This window comes from Bos grunniens, chromosome 17 (genome assembly GCF_055505025.1).
Source record: "Bos grunniens cultivar Pamir isolate PY7600 chromosome 17, Bosgru_T2T1.0, whole genome shotgun sequence".
NCBI classification, from domain to species: Eukaryota; Metazoa; Chordata; class Mammalia; order Artiodactyla; family Bovidae; genus Bos; species Bos grunniens.
Genome location: NC_141181.1, coordinates 58,925,054 through 58,945,005, shown reverse-complemented (window position 1 = coordinate 58,945,005; position 19,952 = coordinate 58,925,054). Strand labels below are relative to the sequence as shown.

Here is a 19,952-nt window from a genome sequence, read left to right as displayed (position 1 = left end):
GACCTGCCTCTTGAGAAACCTATATGCAGGTCAGGAAGCAACAGTTAGAACTGGACATGGAACAACAGACTGATTCCAAATAGGAAAAGGAGTACTTCAAGGCTGTATATTGTCACCCTGCTTATTTAACTTCTATATAGAGTACATCATGAGAAACGCTGGGCTGGAAGCAGCACAAGCTGGAATCAAGATTGCTGGGAGAAATATCAATAACCTCAAATATACAGATGACACCACCCTTATGGCAGAAAGTGAAGAGAAACTTAAAAGCCTCTTGATGGTGAGTGGAGAGTGGAGAGTGGAAAAGTTGACTTAAAGCTCAACATTCAGAAAAAGAAGATCATGGCATCTGGTCCCATCACTTCATGGGAAATAGATGGGGAAACAGTGGAAACAGTGTCAGATTTTATTTTTGGGGGCTCTGAAATCACTGAAGATGGTGATTGCAGCCATGAAATTAAAAGACGCTTACTCCTTGGAAGGAAATGACCAGGAAATCAACCTAGATAGCATATTCAAAAGCAGAGACTTTACTTTGCCAACAAAGGTCCGTCTAGTCAAGGCTATGGTTTTTCCTGTGGTCATGTATGGATGCGAGAGTTGGACTGTGAAGAAAGCTGAGCACCAAAGAACTGATGCTTTTGAACTGTGGTGTTGGAGAAGACTCTTGAGAGTCCCTCGGACTGCAAGGAGATCCAACCAGTCCATTCTGAAGGAGATCAGCCCTGGGATTTCTTTGGAAGGAATGATGCTAAAGCTGAAACTCCAGTACTTTGGCCACCTCATGCGAAGAGTTGACTCATTGGAAAAGACTCTGATGCTGGGAGGGACTGGGGGAGGAGGAGAAGGAGATGACAGAGGATGAGATGGCTGGATGGCATCACTGACTCGATGGACCTAAGTCTGAGTGAACTCCGGGAGTTGGTGATGGACAGGGAGGCCTGGTGTGCTGCGATTCATGGGGTTGCAAAGAGTTGGACACGACTGAGCAACTGAACTGAACTGAACTGAATATCCTTTTTAAGGAAATATTTTATTATTTTTTGGCTGCACCAGGTGGCATGCAGGATTTTAGTTCCCCAACCAGGGATTGAACCCATGCCCCTTGCAGTGGAAGTAGAATCTTCACCTCTGGACAACCAGGGAAGTCCCTGGAGTAGTGATATCCTTATATCATGTGATAATAGGATGATTCAGAAAACACATCCGAGGTGCCTGGTATGCAGAAAATGCGACGATGACTCTTTGGGGGAAATCCATCTAGCTTCTCACACACGTGGCAAGATGCTGACGTGGTTATGGAGTGACTATGGCCATGGGGAGCACGCAAAACTAAATGGCATCGTGAATGGGCTGACCCCATGGTCATTCCTGGTTAGCACAGCTAGAAGGAAGGACTTGGCTATCTCAAGGTGCCTCGTGAGACAGCCCACACTCAGACCTCCTACTTTATTGTTCCTGCTGAAATCAGAGGGGACAGAAGCCTTGAAAGCCAGCCCCAAGTGTTGCTCTGTGTCTGCCAGGAACCTTCTAAAGGTGATGACTTTTAAACAGGCAGTGTCGATTCCAAGGCCGGTCCTGCTTCCTCAGTGTGTCTGTGTTCAGAAGGCCCCACCATCCGTGACCCTCCTACTTACTTCCTAGAAGGGGCACATCCTTTCCACTCAGTTAAAAGGACATTTTTTCCAATGAAAGCGGGTCATATTTCAAGTTGCATTGCCAAGGTATTGGGAGCCAGTAAAAGGGGGCATTTAACACCGTATTTATTTTGACTGGCAAAACAGGTCACGGCTGTAAAAGAAACAGCTCTTGAGAAGGAGGCAGCCTCGCCGACTCTGGGCTCACTCTTCCTACCCACACACACACTGTTTAAAGCATTCCAGCGCTGCTGCCAACCTTCCTGGCAGTGCTCTTATTTCTTTACATGTATGTTGCATTCCATCTGTTTAATGTGCTCTCTGTGCCATTCGTGGATTTTGGCAAGGCCTGGCGAGGTGGCATGGCATGCTGAAGCTTGTTCTAAGCAAAACGGGGCACAAGGCAGAGGGAGGTTGGAGGCTGATGAAGGGGTCCTGTTTCCCCTTTGACTCGGGTGTGGGGGGCGGCACCTGGAGTTGCAAAGACTGAGGGGGAGTCGCAGAGCAGTTTTTTCTCCAGATGTGGTTGAATCATGTGCGTGCCACTACAGCAGTTCATCCTTCGTGGGGATTTTAGGGTGTACTTTTACAGTTTCTGATATGTGGCCAGAAAAATTAAAGTGATGGAGGAGGGTAACTGTGGGGAAGTTGACTCGTGCTCATGAATCTGGGATTCCACCTGGAAATCTTCTAAAGCGAAGCCAGAAAATGCCAACACCTGGATCCAGTGGGCCCAAGGCCTGAAGAAAACTGAACTCCATCTTTACATTATTCTCAAGAACCATTAAGTACTTGGTTGGAGAAGCTGAGGAGACGTGCTGTGATTTGGATCCTATTTCATCCACTTGGAAGACGGGAAAGCCAGGTTTATGTACCGCCAAAACATCTGGTGAATTCAGCTAAAGAGAAAACTCACCACTCCAGTTGCGGGGTGGGGGGTGGAGGTGGGGACAAACCCTTTAGAAACAGTTGTTGGGTATTGGTTGACCAAAAAACATCCTGTCGATTGACTCAAATGTTCACTTTTCCATTGGTTCCTGTCGAGTCCAACTCTTCAGAATGAGGAAACGATGAAGATTCTGGGCAGAGAAACAAAGATTCGGGGGTTTTAAAAGACACAGAAAAAAGACACGTTAAGAAAAAGTTTGAGTGCACATTTTTTTTTTTTTTTGAGTCCAGCCAAGAGTGTGAACAGAATCCCTGTGTTAAGAAATGGAATTACTCACCTGAATCAGGAGAGATGACATGGTAAAGGAAAAAAAATAAGATCCATCCTCCTAATAAGAAACAGCCACATGTGGAATAAAATTAGTGCGAATTGTGTAATCCCAGTTGGCCAGTTGTAAGAACAGGGAGGAGGAGAAAGGAGAACGGGGAACATGTTTCAGATGTGATTCAACAGGTCCTGGAGCCTGTCCTGACCCTCTGGGTTGGAATTTCTGACTCCCTTCTCTGCCTTGACTCAGAATAGGAAACCGTATCCTGACCGCGCGTTTCTTTTTATAGAATTAAACTTTCTTGCCAACTTCCTCTGGAGCACAGGATCATCCCTCCTCGCCTCTAAACAATACGCCAATCATCAGATGGAAGTGAGGGTGGGGGGGCGCGGGTACTGACCTGTTTGCACCAAACATAACCCAGACCCTGAGCAGAAGACAAACAACGGGAACGGAGCTTGGCTTTCATACCCGGCCTGGTAAATACAACATGTTCTTACAGGTTGGAAAACCGTCTGGCTCATCTTTTGTACTTTCTCTTCTTTCTCCCACTTCTTCTAACTTGGATCTCATCAGTCAGCTTTGACGTGGGCCAAGTTCATGTTTGCCAGATACTGAGTGGATAATGGATGGTTTGTAAGATTAGTAATAGGTTAGAGATGAGGAGTCAGGCAGCCAAGTGTATACTGGATGTGTGTGTTGAGATGACTTCTCCCAGTTTCCCACCCAGCCCTGGGAAGGGCTGGCCCTGTGCACCCAGCTGGCCATGTGCGGAGGGGATTGAGGGGGGTGGGGACAGGATCCCTTGGTTTCAGTCCATTCGGGCGCCATATTTGCACTGGGGTGCGAGACTCCTAGGATACTCTCTTGCCTTGGCCAGTCAGTTAGTGGAGGTCATTTCTTGGGGTATAAGACATACTGAGGCTTGAGAGGCCAAAAGGGACATTAACAGAATGCAAAGTGTTTAGTAGTCCCTCATTAAAAATGGATTTTGTTTTCAATGCTTTTGAGGAGGGAACAGTGAAGTTGGAAACTGTGCTTGTAATTGGGAGCAGGTCTCCTGCCAGATTCTAACAGCTTCAAGGGATATCCAGTTTTAGGTTTACAGTACTACATTCTGGCTCATTGCAATTGCATCTAAACGTTGCCAGAATGTGTCATAAACTACAAAATCTGTACAGAAATGTATCGACATAATGGCTCTGTAACCTTAAATCAGAGCGCTTGGGGAGCAGCGTTTGTTCCCAGCAGGATTGTTCTTGCTTTGTCCCATGTCAGACTTGGGGCGCCTGGGACAATTATCATTCATGGGATTCCAACTCTGGTCTGACCAGTTCTCTCGGCTCTTAGGACACCATGCTAAAGGACTCTAGATATAATGCGTCTTCCTTCAGCTCCTCCGTTGACCAGGCTCCCTCCAATCTCTGAGCCTCTGCTAGTGATAGTCCGCTGTCAGGAACCCTATTTTCCTGGTTGACCCCCAATCCAGCCCTCAATTTACAGGCTCATTTTTCATGGAAGCCTTCCCTGATCCCTCAGAGTGGGTTCCTTTGTAGCTGTCTTAGTCCATCTGGGGCTTGTTGTTCAGTCTCTCAGCTGTGTCTAATTCTTTGTGGCACCATGGACTACAGCATACCAGGCTTCCCTGTCCTTTACCATCTCCCAGAGTTTGCTCAAACTCATGTCTGTTGAGTCAGTGATGCCATCCAACCACCTCATCCTCTGTCACCCATTTCTCCTCCTGCCCTCAATCCTTCCCAGTACTAGGGTCTTTTCCAATGAGTTGGCTCTTCACATCAGGTGGCCAAAGTATTGGAGCTTCAGTTTCGGTCTTTTCAAAGAATATTCAGAGTTGATTTCTTTTACTGGTTTGACTGGTTTGATCTTTCTGTCCAAGGGGTCTCAAGAGTCTTCTCCATCACCACATTTCGAAAGCATTTGGGGCTGTTATAACAAAAATGCCATAGGCTGGTGGCTGAAACAACAGACATTTATTTCACACAGTTCTGGAGGCCAGGAAATCCAAGATCAAGGCAGAGTCAGTGTCTGGTGAGAAGTGAACCCTCACCATATCCTCAAACAATGTCCTCAAACATGGTCCCAAACACCATGCCATGTCCTCAAACAATAGAGGGTGTGAGGGGGCTTTCTGGGGTCTCATTTGTAAGGCCACTAATCCTGCTCATAAGGACTCTGCCTTCATGACCTAATTGCCTCCTGCCTTCATGACCCCACCTCCTGAGACCTTCACATTGGGGGTTAGGATTTCAGCGTATATCAAGACTATAACTTAAAACTTCTGTTTCAAGTCTGATTAGAGCTGCAACTTCTCATACTATAACTGGGTGCACACAGATCTCCTGAGGTGGTGTCAACATGCAGAGTCTGATTTAGCTGACCTGGGGTGGGGCCTGAGTGTCTGCATTTCTAACAAGCTCCCAGGTGACGCTGATGCTGCTGGTCCATGGACCATACCCTGAGAGCAGCGGTACCGACCTCTCTCACTCATGGTTCCATGAGAGAAGAAAATCTGACAGAAAATGAATTGAGCTTCTATTTTCTCATTCCTCCTAAGGATGGTGCTTAACTAGAAGCATTGACTAAAAGTTAGTTCCTTACACATCTTGTCTGCATTAAGGTTAGGCTTTTCAACTTCCATTCGGTTGACATTTAGGGTAAGGGGCTGTGTATCATGGGATGTTTAGCAGCATTCCTGGCCTCTACCCATTGGATGCCAGTAGCACCCTCCCGCAATTGTGACATCCAAAAAGGTCTCCAGACATTGCCCAAGAACTCCTGTCTTAGGACTTTAGGGCATCTTTCTCTGGCATGCCCAGCTGAGAAAAGTGGAAAGTCAAAGAGAGTGTTTTGTTCATGGCTATAGGCCCATTGTCTAGCACAATGCTCTCTATATGGCAGGCCTTCAATATGTGTTGATTGACTGTCTGAATGAATGAATGAACGAATGAAAATGAATGAAAATGAACTTTCAGATCCTGCTTGGCTGGTGGGTGAACAGAACTGCCTTTACACAGCCTCCAACCTCCTCCGCTCCTTTCTTCCCCTCAAAAAACAGTACAACTTAGTGGGCCAGTTGTCATCCAAGGCACAATTTTTCTAAATGTAGCATTTTCCAAAGTAAATATCCTTTTGAAAAAAATATAAAGAAAGATTCTCATTTGAGATCTGTTTTTAAATGTCTCCAATGACTAAAATCCTCTTACAGTAAGTACCCAGAGAGTTGCATTTGCTTAAAGAAAAGAAAATGCCATTTTTAGTCTCAAGTATAGAAAGTACTTGAAAACCATATACTACTTTTTTTTTTTTTGCATCTGACTGGGCAGATTATAAAGTGGTAGAATTAATTTTGGTTCTAGATTGTTTCTAAAACTCCATCTCAGACTGAGGACTTATAGATAAAGTAACATCAGGAACTTATTTGAAAAAAAATTCCTATAGTAAAAACACAAAGAATTTGAGGGAAAAAAACAGCAGTTATAAGGATTGGAGGGGAGAGGAGAGGTAATTTTATATAATTTCAAGAGGAAAACTGAAAATAAAAATAATCTGCACCTTACTCAAAAACTACAGACTGAGGTTCTATTAAGAAAAGAGGTTGAATTCATTCAATTTGCTTGTTTCTACGTACGCAGAGACTTCAAGTTTTTAAACCAAATTGCTATGGAGAAAGCAAAGCTGACCTCTCCCTCTTCTCTTTCAAACCTTTGGTCAACTAGGATTTGGAGCACTGAAGAGGTTTCTGGAAAAGGATACAGTGGTGGCGACATTCCATGCTCTTCAAGTATTATTCTTTTTCACTTAGCAGAGGCAAAAAATCTTTTTTTATCTTATGTGCTTACTCTGAAATCCACTGGTAGTGGCTGTATGTGTGGTTTGGGGAAAAGAGTCATTGATCGGTAATGTCTGCCGTAGGCAGAGGAGTGGAGAGTAGATGTGAATCAGCTGTGTATTTGCCATTCCTGGATCCTGGTATGGTCTTCTCTATCATAGGTGTTTTAGGAAAAGAAGGACATCAAGGAGAAGGCCCTGCCCATCTGAGAATAATGTGCATCATTCTGTGTCACAGAGACACACCAAGACAATGTTTCAAATCAAGAAAACTCCTGAGACAGAGTGATGCAGAAATGCACTCTGGGGGCACATTTCCCTTTCTCCTCTGGATGTATGGGAGAGGATACCATATGCATGTCCTCCCTCTCAGGGGCAGGATGGCCAGGACATTGCCTTTCCCCCATCCAGATACCCTACATTCGACTCTATCACCGTGACACCATATGCTGCCAAAACCATACATCCTCCTTCCTTGGAAAAAGGCCTTTTCATAAGACTTATTAAGTCTGAATATTAATCATATTCATCATTATTCAGTCTGCCTGCTGTCCACAATATTTAAATGAAGGAAAATTTAAAAATGGAAAAAGACAAGTTTAGGATTTTCAAGACACTGATGAGTAAGAAATGATGGGGAAGAAAGCAACAGTGACTGTAAAAAAAGAAACATCTTAGAGTGAAAAAAAAAAGAATCCACAAATAGACTCAACTTTCAATATTAGTCTTTATTTAAAAAATAAGGGGAAGGATGATTAAAGAGATGAATTCACTTTTGAATAGAGTCCAAATGACTTAAGAATTATTTGGATTCAAATATTTCAGTTGGACAGGGAATGATATTAGAGTTATGTGATACATTAGGGGCTAAAATGAAATGGAAATATTTCTTTTGTTTAAAAGCAATTTTCTGGCCTGTGTGGTCCTTGAGAATTTCCTAGGTTGTAAGTGCCAACTACCATCCCCCAGCTTTGCTTTGGACACATGGACTCCTAGTTCAGATCCACTCTGTTTTTGGGGGGAAATGGAGTCTGTATTTGTGAGAGCTCCTTCTTAAAATCATGTGGCTATGAGGAAGGCTTTCCACAGAGAGTTGAGAGGTCAGTAATTTTGAATCCAAATTATGAAGTTTTGATAATCATGATCTAGCAGGATCACATCTGAATTGGTGCTGGCTTCAGAACCTCCCCTCATGGAAGATAGCCGCATGAGGTCTGTCCCCGGTGAGTGCGGCTGAAGTGGAAATTCCAGTTTGGGAAGACAGGAGGCAGGTGGCCCAGCAGGTCTCCAGCCACATTTCAAAAAACAGTGCGTATGTGATAGAACCCAGCAAGCAAGATGCAACTATACACTCACCAAATATTTGTTAAGCACCTACTTTGTGCCAGGCCCTGAACTAAGAACTCTGACATATGGCATCTCATTAAACTCCCACCACCCAGCCCCAACCCCTGACAAGCAGACCATCCAAGCAGACTCCACCCATCTCTCATTCCTAAACGTGGATTTGATAGTTACCTTACAGCAGGGTTTCTCAACCTCGGCACCAGTGGCATTTTAGCCTGTGTGGGTCTTTGTTTTGGGAAATTGCCCTGGGCACTGCAGGATATTTAGTAGCATCCCTGGCTGCTACCCGCTGGATGCCAGTATCATACCCCATCCTAGTCATGACAGTGCCTTTCTAGACATTGCCAAATGTCCTCTGGGAGAGGAAAAATTGCCCCCAGTTGAGACCCTCTTCCTTGGACACAGAATGGTTTGAATCCTCAGGCAATTGTAGGTAAACTTTCCTTTTATTCTGTCTAGTGGTCTGACTCAGTGGTTCTCAAACCCGAGTTGTTTGTATATAATACCATATATACCCTACTTTATGGGCAGGTCATTTTCAAGTGTACCTTGACCCCATCCTTTTTTGCCTTATGTGCTGACATGAGAACCTAAAACCTCTTTTAAATTTAACAACCCCAGTCTCCTGAAGAGCCCTGCAGTGATCACAAAGATCTTTCCAGGACAGAATCTCTCCTATGCCCAAGCTTTTCCATGGAGCCAATGGTGATAACTGCCATTGCTGAACACTCCCCATGGTGTCCCACCATCTCACTAAATCCTCATGTTTACACCATTTCTGCCCCATTTCAAGAGAAAACACTGAAGCTCACACAGGGTAAATCACTTGCCCCAAATTCCATGGCTAGTAAATGGTAGAACCCATTTGATGCCAAGCTGTATGACTTTTCAATAGAAAATACAATATGCACAGCATACACTCAATAACTATTACTGACTGTTTACTAGTGGGAAACAAATCTGTCTAATTTGATCATGAATAGTCATTCAGAATTCTTTCCCTGAGCTGAAGAAGCCTGATAGGATTGCCCAGTCCTCCCACCATCCCAGCTAGCAAGGACAGAGCTTTTCAGAATGTATATATATATACATCCACCTCAAACTGTGTTTCTCTTCTGCAACACAAAACAGAAACTACCCAAACATGCATTAACTAACTGTCAAAACAAAACAGATCATTTCCTTTGGAACCACAAAAAGACTGGAGTGTTGGCAGGTACTACAGAATAACTCACCATCATACTTGCCACACCATAGTATCATTACACATTTCTACTATATTTTCCCACATGGCTGAGTGCTTCTTGACGTCAGGGACTGACTTACTCATCATCACTAGACCCTGTTCCCATACTACGACTGTAGAGTTAGTGAATAACACATGAATACCCTTTTTAACTCAACATGCATATTTTATCTCCATTCTCTCAGTAACTGTGGGTGGTATATATTTTCAAGAGCCTCTTTTTCATAGGAAGAGACTAAAGTTGAAGGAGATAAAGTGACTAGTAACAAGGTCACCCTGTGGAAAATTGTGGACTCAAGTCTCATGCTTTGAACTCCAGATCTTATGCTTTTTACAAAGAGGGCTTTCAAGGTCAAGATGGGTTGGGATCCCCAGGTCCTAGCCTTGACCCTGATGTCTAACATTTCTGAACTGTCTTACTATGAAGCAAATTAAATATAGGGAAATCGCCTCCTATAAGCCTTTAAGGTTCATGGATTCAGACACAATCTTGTGAAGAGAAAGAACAATGTAACAAGTACAGGTGGTTCCTATAGCAGAATATGGGATAAAGGCTTATCCAGGGTGACCTTTGGGTGGGACCTGAGAGAATGGCCAATCCCTTGATTCTTGAGTTTCTTCTTACGTGTGGCCTTTGGCTGCCCTGACTGGGAGTCCAGTGTTTATAAATGTTTTTAAAGTATTTAAGGGTCAGTATTTTTCATACAACCTGACTCCTAAATACAAAGATACTGCTTTATCTGGTACTCAACCAAAGAATAATGTGGGATAAACTGACTGGGCAGAACTTACTAGATTGAGAGATGGTCTACAGGTGACCAACATGGCTGCTTCCAAAGGGATTTTTGAGGGATCACCAAACATGTTGATTCTTGACCCCAAGATATACCTGAGAATTACTGGGGCAACATCAAAATCAGATCTTATACAAGAGATCTATGAAGCTATAAAACAAGAAAGAAAGACAACTTGGACATCTTTTTTGAGTTCTAGACATTTTTCTTTGACGTTCTATATTTTTAGCCCTATTTCACAGATGAAAAACTGAAGTATACAGAGATTCTGTACTTTGCCCAAGAATGTAGCTAGGAGGTGACAGAATCAGTATTGGAACCTCAGTAGTCCAGGCCCCCTACACTAAACCACATTCCTATCTCCCCAACTAGACAGTCATCTCCAGGGGACTTAGACGGGAGTTTCTCATCTTTCTGTCTCCTTCAAACCTGCCGCTATCTTGTAAACACTAGGATCTCAGTAAAGCTTGTTTTGATATGAATCAACCTCTTAGACTGTTGACTGGCCTTTAAAATTTTTTGATAAGGGAAAAAGAACCATTACCCAGGAGGCTCAGTGGTAAAGAATCCTCCTGCCAATGCAGGAGACTCAGGTCAGATCTCTGGGTCGGGAAGATCCCCTGGAGAAGGAAATGGCAAGCTACTACAGTGTTCTTGTCTGGGAAATCCCATGGACAGAGGAGCCCGGTGGGCTACATACAGTCCATGGGGTTGCAAAGAGTCAGACAAGACTGAGCACACATGCATGCACCCAGGAGCTCAACATTTTAAGCAATCTATAGCTTGGTACTCACACCAAAAGGAGTGGAAACTGGGTGATGAAATGAAATATAAATAGAATCAACATTATCTGCAAAGCACTATTATAATGTATAACAGTGGCTTGTCTGCTCTCTATAGAAAACACAACCTGTTTGCAATGTTTTGTTTGTGTTACTGTTTCTGTTAGTATGAAAGGATTACAGATAAAGAATTAAATATTTTAGTGAGAATTCTATTAATCGGGGAAGGAGTTGAATGTGGACCTATATTAGTGCTAACTCTGAAAAAGGCTTTCCAAAGCCTGATTGTGTGTTGGGGGTAGCAGGGGAAAGGCTTAGCCTACTCAAGACAACTGTTTTTAAGTAAGTTGACAACCACTTTGCCGGGGTTCCTTTAATGAGCTAATTATAAAGGGCTCTTAGGTGTTCACTGCAGCCAGTCCTAGAGGAGCTCTACTTAAGAAACACTGAATGAGTCATTAGCACCTGAAATACTATAAACACTATAGACTCTTAGAACATATAATGAAATGAATGTATCTACCACTTCAGAGTGATCTGGTGAAGTCAGGACTTTTTCAGTTGCAAGCAACAGAAAACTAACTCCAATTGGCTTAAACAGAAAGGAATGTTTGTTAACATTAGGCAGAGCTGAGCCCTTGTGCTTAAAGGGATGTCAGCAGGAATCTAACTTTGTCCGTTTCTTGCCTTTTATCCTTTGTGTTTGCTCCATTCTCAAGCAAGCCTAAATGATGTTGAACCATTCCTGACATTTTCAGCCTTACATTCTACCTGCTTAGCATCCCAGTGGAAAGACAGCACTCTTAATATCAGCACTTCCGCCAAAAATCCCAGGGCTAAGATTCTTTGTCTCTGATTGGTGTAGCTTGGGTCATATGCCCATCCCTGAGCCAATCCCAGTGGCCAGAACAACACTGTACTCTTATTAGTCAGGACCGGGTCATGCCTACCTCTAAAGCCAATACATGGCCAGGCCCACCTTGAGCCACAAGGATCTAGGGGAAGGGACCATTTTCCCAGAAAAATACCTGAATTCTGATGCCAATGTGGGCAGGGGTACAGAGCAGGTGGATGCTGGAGCAGGCAAAACCAATGAACGTTGGAACCTTCTCTCTAAATTATCTCCAACAAGCAAGGTGTTACCAAGCAGGAGAACTTTACAGGTGTTATTTAGATATTTGCTCAGATATCTGAGGTTTAAAACATGACCTGTATTGGCTACATTATTTTGGAAATGTTTTTCTGCAAATTGTACTCACCCACATGGCTTGAAGTTTTTGGGGTTTTCTGTCTTTCTGTTTGTGTTTTTTTTCTAATTCTTGGAACTAGTCCTTAAAAAAAAGAGGAACAGAAATGCCACAAAATGATTCAAAACAGACAACTCTGAGAACAGACAGAGATGGCAAATTAACACACTGTTGACATTCCTCCTGTCCTGATGACATTTCTTATGTTGAATAATATTCTCACGGTTCCTTTTTGCCTCTCCATTTTTATGTTAATAACCGTGTTTCAAGTTACAAAAGCAGTAACAACCTAACTCAGGAGGAATTGAGCACATCCGGAAAGCACCACGGTGAGCACATACACACATATACCCACATACTATCACCCACCATTTTAGTTAGAAACATTTATTTAATAAGTACCTTGCCCTTGGTATAGTCCAGAAACCATCCTAGCCCCATATCAAAGATGAGGAAGCTGAGGCTTACAGTGTTCAAGCTGGTAAGTGGTGGACCTGGGAACAGAACTCATGTCTGTCTTATCTCCAAGCCCTTATCCTTACCCACCTCTGTTACTCCTCCATTCTATCATATTACCCAAAGATCTCCAAAATTAACCTTACAAAGATGACATGATGTTCATAATGTTTTACAGCCTGCCTTTTCATATACCACATTCTCCCATGTTATTTAATATGCTTCTATGCAGTTTTTTTTGGACTGTATTGAATCTGTCATATGGACATGCCATAATTTACTCAACTAATCCCTGATTATTGGATATTCAATTTAGTTCTAATTTTTCAGTATTATATTAATGCTACAGTGAGCCACCTTGGAGGAACATTTTTTGCATACATATCTGATTGTGTCCTTATGACAAATTCCTAGAAGTTCTGGATCAAAGGGATTGGGTATTTTTAGTGCTTTAGTGTATTGCCAAGTTGTTCTTTAGGAAGGCAGGCCCAGTGTACAATTCCACAGTAACAGATGAGTTTCTGCTTTTCCACTCTTTGCCACTTATGCCTCTTCCTCAGAGATTACCAGCCATTAGTTAATTGTGCCTCCCACCCTCCGAAATGGGGAACAGTGCTCATACTCAGTCACAAAGTTGTGTCTGACTCTTTGCGACCCCATGGACTGTAGCCCGTGAGACTCCTCTGTCCGTGGAATTTCCCAGGCAAGAATACTGGAATGTGCTGCCATTTCCTCCTCCGGGGGATCTTCCCAACCCAGGGGGCACACCCAAGTCTCCTGCGCCTCCTGTATTGGCAGGCAGATTCTTTACCACTGTGCCACCTGGGAAGCCCAACTGGGAACAGGGGCCTTTTCAAAGTATAAATCATTTAATAATATTCAAATGGTTGAATGCAAATGCAGGGGTAAAAAATTGTCAGTGATCACTTGCATCCCTATCATTGTTACTGCCTCCATTGGGAAAGTTCATAACCTTTCTTCCCCAGCCCTTGGGACTGGATCTGCAGCCTTGGCACAGGACTCTGGCCAGTACCATGAAAACAACTCTTGGTCCAAGTCAGGAGTCATGCACTGATTTCCGTGAAGGAGGCTGTGAGGCTGACCTGCCATCATGATCCTTGCTTATGACTGTGTCTTCTGACATGAGCCCAACTTCCCTTCCTCTGGAGATAACCATGCTGCTTTGGGGAACCACTGTCCGTTGTTCGTGCCCCATGGCGGGTCCTGATTGGACCTGCCCTGGGCCTGTAATGTAGCTGGCCTCAGAACACAAGCGAATCAGACGTCTTTCAGAGATTTGAACTTGAAAAACTAAAACAACTGAAGGCAAGTGGAGAGTAGTTGAGTCCATTAGAGGGAAGGAGGGGGCTTGGGAGGGAAGATCTGAAGCTCAGGATTCTACGGCTCTATGTCAAGCAGAAGCTTGGAACACCAGAGTAGTGCTCAATATGTGTTTGTTGTCAAATGAATGAATGGCTTTGCTTACAGCGAATTTTTTTTTTTCTACTCAGTTCAGCACTCTTTCCTCCTTTTTTCTGACAACACCTCTGATGGGTAATTCTAAAGCGTCCTTCTAGTGGGAGGAAGGCAGCCTCCACTATGTGTGAGTTGACACTGTCCCCTGGACCCCCCTGAGCTGGGAGGTGAAGTATACCCCTTTAGCCTTAGGACCTCTCCATGGTGTGTCGCCAACATTCGTTTCCTTCCTCACCCACGCTCCCCCTGGCTTATCTCCATTCCCAGGATGGGCTCTGTACTTCCCATCCTTTCTGCGTTTACTGTTTCTCAAGCCTAGCCTACTTCTCCCTCCATCTCTCCCTATCGAAATCCTACAAGCCCAGCACAAAGGTCACCAAACTTTTCCTGCTCTGCCCTATTTGATTTTCTTCAAAGCACTGGTCAGGACCTAAGACTCCCTCACTTCTTTAGGTGATTATGGTCTGTCTTCCCGACCATGAGGTGCCTGGCATGAGATCTTGTCTGTCCTGTTCCCAGCTGCACCCCCAGCTCTTAGACCAGAGCCTCGGACACTATCAGGGTTCAAAAAACCTGTCTCAACTGACCTAGCCTTAGGGATATTGCCCAAGCAAGGCCACCCAGGAGTTGGACTCTTGAATAGAGGGTGGGCACCTGCTTCCCAGGTGGCTCAAGTGGTAAAGAACCAGTCTGCCAATGCAGGAGATGCTAAAGATAAGAGTTCGATCCCTGGGTTCGAAGATCCCCTGGAGGAGGAAATGACAACACACTCAGCATTCTTACCTGGAGAATCCCACGGACAGAGGAGCCTGGCAGGTTCCAGTCCCTGGGGTCGCAAAGAGTTGGATGCCCCTGAGCATGAGCACGAGGGGAAAGGGGATCTGCCGAGTCATCTGTTGGTTTCGCGTCATGGCCAAGGGCCTCAGGTCTGCTTCAGTCCACCCTTTTCCTAGGACCAGCTACCCCCACAACCTTCCAATCAATTATTTACTTGCCCATGTGGCTGTTTCTGCTCCTTGCCATCCTAAAACCCTAAGCACATACTGATCTCCATAACTAAGGTTCATTTACTATCTTCATCCTCAGCAGAGGGTGAAGCTGAGGCATGGGCTTGCCCCCACATCCCAGAGACAGCATCGCTTGTGGGCTTTGAGGAGCTTTTCCTGAGTTCCTGTTGAATGTGGCTGATCAACAGCCAACTCAGAACAAGATGGGGCCCCTTCACTGTTTTCCAAGTGCCCACGCTGTTGTTGGTGGCCTGACCTCTGCCTGGTAATGAAGAAGTGACTGTCATTCTCGGGAAGCAAAGGGCCAGGTAGGAGATGTTGCATGCCATCTGGAAAGGTGAGGACTGAGTTTGTTCCTCAACGGCTTCCATAACTGAAGGAAACAAAACCAAGGCCCTCTCTTCTTGGGCTTGGGTTCCTCCTGGCTCCCACACTTATCACAGTCTGTCTGATGTTCTGGGTCCACGTGCCTTTACAAAGAGTTAGACATGACTGAACACAAGTACAAGGGGAAAGGGGTCCTGCCGAATCATCTAGTGGTCAGATGCTCCTATCCACTCTGATTGGACTCCGTACAGAATTTATGACATAATGTTGGGCTGATTTCTTGACCTGCCATCTGTCAAGACCCGTCATTCATTTATCAAATATTTATGGAGCACCTACTATGCATTGCCCTATTCTGGATAAATCAGATCCCTGTCTTGTCAAACTTACAACAGGAGGAATAAATAATAAGTAATAGATCACAATAAATGAGTAAATCCTCTAGTATATTAAAGGGTTATAAATAGACCTTCCTTTCTCCAGAAGAAAAAGTAGAGCCAGGTAAGGGGCTGAGGAAGAAGTAGAGAGGCTGGTTACAGTTTTAACCAGGTTACGGGCATACCTCGAGATGTGAGGTCAGTTCTGCATCATCATCATAAAGTCAAGGTGGCAATAAAGCAAGTCACATGAAGTTTTTGGCTTCCCAGCGCATGTAAAAGTTATGTTCACACTACGCTGTAACCTATTAAGTATGCAACAGCATGATGTCAAAAACCAATTACATACTCTAAGGATACTTTAGTGCTAAAAAATGCTAACCGTCATCTGAGCCTTCAGTGAGTTTTTGCCGCAGTCACATCAAAGGTCACCACAGAACACCATAACAAATATAGTAATGAAAATGTTAGAAATATTGCTATCCAAATGTGACAAAGAGATACAAAGTATGCCAATGCTATTGGGAAAAATGGCGCCTATAGACTTGCTCAATGCAGAGTTGCCATAAACCTTGAATCTGTTAAAAAAAAAAAAAAAAAAGGCAAGATCTGTGAATCTCTATAAAGTCAAGCACAATAAAAGGTCTCAGTGAAGCACAATAAAAGGCCTATACTCAGTGGTGGCCTCACTAAGGAAAAACTGGAGGAAAGAATGGCTGGGTCACATGGATGCCGGGGTCCAGGGTGGGGAGAAGGGTTTTGCAGGTCCAGGGACCGCCAGGTGCAACATCTCTAAGTGAGGAGGTTTAGAACCCAGTAGATTGGGGTTCCACTCTCTAATGCTCTTTCTCTGTGTGCAAGCTCGGGAAAGTTAATTAACCTCTCTGAGTCTCAGGGTGCTTATAAGAGAAATGGAGATAAAAAATGAGATAATACCCACAAAGCAGGTTGAACAGGGCTAATTATCAGTAACTGCGACGAACAGGCCCTGCCCGATCCCAGAGATGTGGAAATAACTACAGGAAAGTCCGAGGTAGCAGCGGGCAGTAAAGCGTGATGATTAAGAGCATCAGCTGTCATTTAGTAGTCCTGTGACCTTGGGCTAGTTTATGTAACCTCAGTCTCCTCTGTTGTAAGTGGGATAATAATAGCAGCGACATCAGACTGTCATTGTGAGGAATCAGTGAGCGAATCCTGGAACGTGCTCAGGAGGTGGGCTTGGCTCTGAAGAAGCACTCGGTGAATGGCAGCTATTTTTTTGGCTGAAACCATGGGGAGAGAGGCATTCTTTTCTCCGTAGGATTGCTAAACTGGTAGAATGTGAGCCGGGAGCTGCTGGGGACCATCGGTGGGAGGTCTTCCCTGCAAAGGAAGCCAACCCAGGGAAAGCAGAGCTGAAGGGTGGACAGAAAGGGACTTCTGACAACTTAAAAAAAAAATGTAACTTTAAAAATTAACCCAAAAAACTTACTGTCAGGGGCTTGCGCCATACACACATTCAGCTTAGGCAAATCCAATTTGCCTTGGTGCAAGTTGGTTGCTTGCCTTGGTGATGCAGTCCTCAGGAAGCAAAGGGCCAGGCAGGAGGGGTTAGGTGCCAGCTGGAAAGGTAAGGACTGAGTTTGTCCCTTGGTGGCCTGTAGCTGAGCGGGGGGGACGGGGTGGGGGCTCCAAGCCAAGCACCCCATCCTTCTCCCTTCTGGTTCCCGGCCATCCCAGTGTTTAGCACCTTTGGATGCCCTTTTTAGACCCTCTCAAAATCTCACCAACTTGCACATTAAACAGTTAAGAGAAGGCCTAACAACAAAAAGCCATGATGACTTATTCTCTGCTTTAAAAGGATTTTTTTTTTCATTGCACTAGTGTTGAAAATCCAGTCATATGTCTATGTGTGGGAGGTATTGTTTATTCATTCAATGGATAACTCCAGCTGCACTCTGGACATGCGGGCCCTCGCTGTGACTCTGGAGCCCAACTCGCCCCCGCCCAGCCCCCAGACCCCAGACCTCGGCCGCCTGCAGGTCACAGTGGAGTCGTCCGCACTTGGTGACCCCCAGCCCACTGAGAGGGTCCACCGCTCCCTCCTGAGGGCCACGACCTTGTCCTGAAAGCAAGTAACACATACATCCGTGGATTTCCAGCTTTATGTGTGACTAAGTGTCACTTTCTAGGAAACTACTGAGTTACTACAATTCACTAGTCATAACTAAAATTAGTATGTTACTAAGGTTTACCAAGATCTCAGCTGCAGCATTCTTCTTGGAAGGCTGGCTCCTGCTCTGTGCTTCCCAACCTTGTAGAACTCCTACTACACAAATCGGAAAGGGAACTGGGGATGGAGACTGAATGGCCTTCAGCCACACCTAAGTTAACCAAAAGGGGCAAAAGAGCTTGAGAGCTACTGTTCAAGGATCTGGAAATTCAGAAATCTCCTCTCTGGGGTGCTTTAGTGACACCCCCCCCAACACATTTCAATAGCCCTGATATTTCCAGTTGCCTCTACATTAATAGTGATTGCACACATTTAAACCACAATGAGTTACCCACAGAACACATTTTAGACCAGTATCCATAAATAAAATTCTAGTTCTGACCTCCAGATGCCTAAAGAACTCCTTCATACATTTAATATATATTCATTAAGACTTTAAAATAGGGACTTCCCCAGTGGTCCAGTGGTTAAGAATCCACCTACCAATGCAGGGGACATGGACTTGATCCCTGGTCTGGGAAGATCCCACATGCGGCAGGGCAACTAATCCTGACAGCACAACTGAACCTGCACGCCTAGAGCCCGCGCTCCACAACACGTGAAGCCACGCGATGGAAAGCCCAGGCACCGCGACTAGAGAGTAACCCCCTGCTCTCCACAGCTAGAGAAAGCCTTCCCACGGCGACAAAGATCCAGTGCAGCCAAAAAAATTTTTTTAAAGACTTTAAAATATATCAGGCGTGGGTTAGTTCTGGGGCATGCCGTGAAATCAAATCTGTCACATTCCCTGTCTGCATTAAGCTTACAGTCTGGTCAGAAAAAGACATGACACGAGCAAACAGCAAAGCAATTATATAATTCCAGGGGTTTAAAATACTAAACAAGGTACTAAGAATAGCAGGGGAGGCCCTATTTAAACACTGTGATCAAGGATAGTGTTATCAGCCAGGCTTCTGTGCTTGCAAGCAACAGAAAACGATGCTGGAATGTGGTTGCAAAAATGTGAGATGACCCACAGATACAATGGAAAACCGGACAGGGTGCTGGAAGAACAGGAACCAGGGAAATGCTGGGAATCCTGGACACAAGAGGAATGAGATGTCTTAAATACCTCAGACAGGAGGTATCATGGCCAACCATTTCCTATTCTTAGTTCACATGAGTCAAGGGCCCCTCCCTTGCTGGAGAAGTAGTGGAAAGCCAGGACACCTTGACTGACAGCTGTTACAAGACCACGTGGAACAGGGGGAGGGAAACAGGGGGTCCCATGGCGGATCCCATTGGCTGGCCAGACGAATATACTTCTCCACCTCCTTCCCTTCTGCATGTTTCCATTGTCAAGCCTGATATAACCTAATTCCTCGCCTTCCACACCTTCCTTGCACGAATAGGTGGCCACATGTATGACACAGGTCTGGCCAATAAGACAAGCTGCTGGGGGTGGCGGGGAGAGGGTTCTGGAAAAGCTTTTTGTTTTTGAATAAAAGGGACAGAAGTTACCAGTAGCACCACTTTTCTCTTCTTCCTGGTTGGAATGTGGAAGAAAAACAGCTTGGAATGTTAGCCACCAGCCTTCTTATAGACCACAAGAGCAAGCCCAAGAGAAGTACGGAGATACTGGTCAGGATATTACTGTGTTGCCAAACTCTGAAATCACTTGAGATCTTGCTTTGTGAGAAAAATAAACCACCTTTTTTTTTTTTTTTTTTAAAGCTACTGTTTGTCAGGCATTCTTTTGTTACTTGCAGCCAACTGTATTTTCAGCAGATTGTGGTAGATTGTACTACTCTTCCCCAACCATTGGCTTCCTTCCCTATAGCAAGCTTATACACTCGTTCACTGGTGTGTAAACTGCAACCCCCACCCCAGAGGTGGTCTATCCTTCCCCATCTTGACAGACTGGGACATGTGACTTACTTAAGCCAATGGAGCACCAGCAGATATGCCTGACATTCACATGCCAAGTCTGAGTTAATAG

General features: G+C 44.6%; 1 long non-coding RNA gene across 1 annotated transcript in view; it reads right to left on the bottom strand.

Moving 5' to 3' along the window:
• Positions 1-1,014: 1,014 nt before the first annotated feature.
• LOC147355504 (uncharacterized) overlaps positions 1,015-19,952 on the bottom strand; it is a 195,249-nt gene continuing 176,311 nt past the window's right edge. Inside the window, exon 4 of the long non-coding RNA XR_015144583.1 lies at positions 1,015-2,716. This is a non-coding gene — a long non-coding RNA (uncharacterized LOC147355504). The remainder of the gene's footprint in view (positions 2,717-19,952) is intronic.